Raw genomic sequence first — 2,706 nt, 5'->3', positions numbered from 1 at the left:
CTATATTAAACAGCAATTTTTGAAACATCTCTCATGTGGCTTCTCAGCTGAGGAGCTGTTAAACCAGAGAGGCTATTGAGTCAAGAGGTCACAACAATGCCTAATAATTGTACCATTAATGATATGCCTCTTAGTTATCATCTTTCATCATAGTTGTACCCTCTCCAAAGGCCTTGATATTGTTCCCATTTCTGTGTTCCTTGAAGTTAGCAACCACAAATATATATGCTGCATATATCTATATACATACATACATACATACATACATACATACATACATACATACAAACAAACAAACACACTAATATATATGTATGCTTCATTTCAAGCCATGACATTTACTGTGGATGTTTTAGCTAAGGAAAGGGCACTGGGGAGATGAAACACAGAAGTTGACAAGTGTATGAAAAACACTTAAAAGTGATATAATTAGAATACAGCTTACATATTGTAAAACAGTTTGTGATGTTTGAAAACTTAAAAGGTACATACTTTAATGAGCATAAGGAAATTATATGTAAGTCTGATATTTTAAAAAGAAAAAACTTATTCATGCTCATAGAATATATTGCACACTAAGTCTAATGATAATTCACATTTATAGTCCTATAGAAACAATTTTTTAACTTTAATTGTAAACCCAAAATTGTGCACCAACCTTGATCCTTCTTAATTCTCCTTGCATACAGCCCCCTCTTTCTGTAATGGGCACATATACTTATTTAGAGTTCCAGGATTTTATAACAGTTATCTGTTTATATTTTAGAATGCTATTCATTCTCCTTAAAAAAAAAAAGTATCACTAAGAACATTTCCTTTGCTATCTAGTAAAATGTACTTCCTTTTCTATCCTATCTAAAACTATGGCTGGCATGTTTTAATATTCCAAAATCTTATAATGGTTTTATCCTTTCTAAAACATGCTCATTATATTCTAATTTCTGAACTTCATATTTCCTTGGGAAAAAAAAACGGCACTATTAGCCAGATGTCTGGTTGAACTTCTTAGCCAGTCTCCTCAATAATACATGTGTCCCACATTAAACATTTTATGGTACTTTTAGAAATAAAAGAACAATTAGATGAATGAATGGGGATATTCAGTTACTTCTGACTGACTTCTGAAAGTGATTACTCCAGGCCTTATACTTTCAAATGACAAGTCTGACTATATGAAACAACACATACTATACTTCTACCTGAACATGACCTTACTGCTCCTGAAATTCTCAGTACCTACATTTATTTTGTGTTTTATATGGTACTAATCAGGAATTTGGAGAAGGAAGTACCCAGTAAGTCACAGTATTCAGAAGACAAGGTCTAGAGCTCAGTGGCGATAGTACTTTAAAGCATGGTCTGCATCTAAAGTCATCTTTTTCAAGGACTCACCTAGTTTGTGCTTCTGCAGTTTCACTATCATATCAACAGTCACTTGAGCAGTTCTGAAGCTCTATCCTGAGTTTAACTTCTTCAGCAACTCTATGTTAGGAAATAAACATTCCCTAAGGATATTCATTTGTCTAGAAATATGTTAATGATGAAAATAAGCAATTATTTGTGCTTATTCCCCAATTGCCAAGTTATTATTTGAGTGGTTCTTCTTGTATATCCCAGTCACAATGATTTTGGTTAAAATGGGGAAGTATAAATTAAAGAATCAATATGAGCACAGAGGATCAGATACAGGATCAATACATTGAAGTGTTGATAACAGTTGAAAACTTTAGACATATGTTCTTTATGGCAATTGTGAAAGAGATTTTTAACCAAATCTACAATCAAAGAGATATGAAATTGATGGGGTTGACATTATAAAGTAAATAACTAGCATTTCATTTACTTTCATCTCTATGATGCATATGTGATCACTTTCATAAAAGAAATAGTAGTGGACACTTATAGAAATTATAAATAGCAAAGATATCTGATGAATGATTAAATATGGACAAATGGATTAAAATGGATAACAAGATTTGAAACAATGTTTCAGATAATGAGTTTATTCTAATGAATAGCACATTCAGTGTAGATAAATAATTTTCTTTCTAGTATTTCGTTAAGGGCAATACTGGCATACTTATTCCTTGGTTTGTAGGTCAAGTAGTTGTACATGGGACTGACAATGATATAATACATGGATGACACTTTCCCATGGTCTATGGAGATGCCTGATATACATGAATGCAGCAGACCCAAAGATCACAGCAATGAAGTAGATTGGGGAGCAGTAGGTACTGAAGGCTTATTAAGTAGACTGAATGCTAAGGATAGTGGAAATGAAGAAGATGTAAGAACTGAGAATAGCCAAGTTTGGGACAATTAATGTCTGCATTTTGCCTAGGTGTGATTTTCCATAATGGTCTCCATCTGTTAGAAAAAGAATCTTGTGTGATGAGTTAATTCTCCCCGAAGATGCAAGAATAAATACTGCAAATACATTTAAAATTATAGCTGTTGAAGAAATTGGCAGAAGTAGATTCTCCTCTATGGTCTATGCCTCCATGAAGCATGAGTTGTGGGTTGGGTTTACACTATCAGGCTTAGTATGGAGCATACCTTAAGCCTAATCACATAGTATGTGGTTACTACCATAATTCAGTACCACTGCTTCACACTTAAGGACATCTTGCCATGCTTGCAATTGTGCTGGATTATAGGCTCTGTAGCTGGCTGGAACTATTATTTTTCTCTGTTGATAGGTTC

Source organism: Apodemus sylvaticus, chromosome 7, assembly GCF_947179515.1.
Source record: "Apodemus sylvaticus chromosome 7, mApoSyl1.1, whole genome shotgun sequence".
NCBI lineage: Eukaryota > Metazoa > Chordata > Mammalia > Rodentia > Muridae > Apodemus > Apodemus sylvaticus.
The sequence above is the reverse complement of the archived record's forward strand: the minus strand, read 5'-3'. Positions refer to the sequence as shown.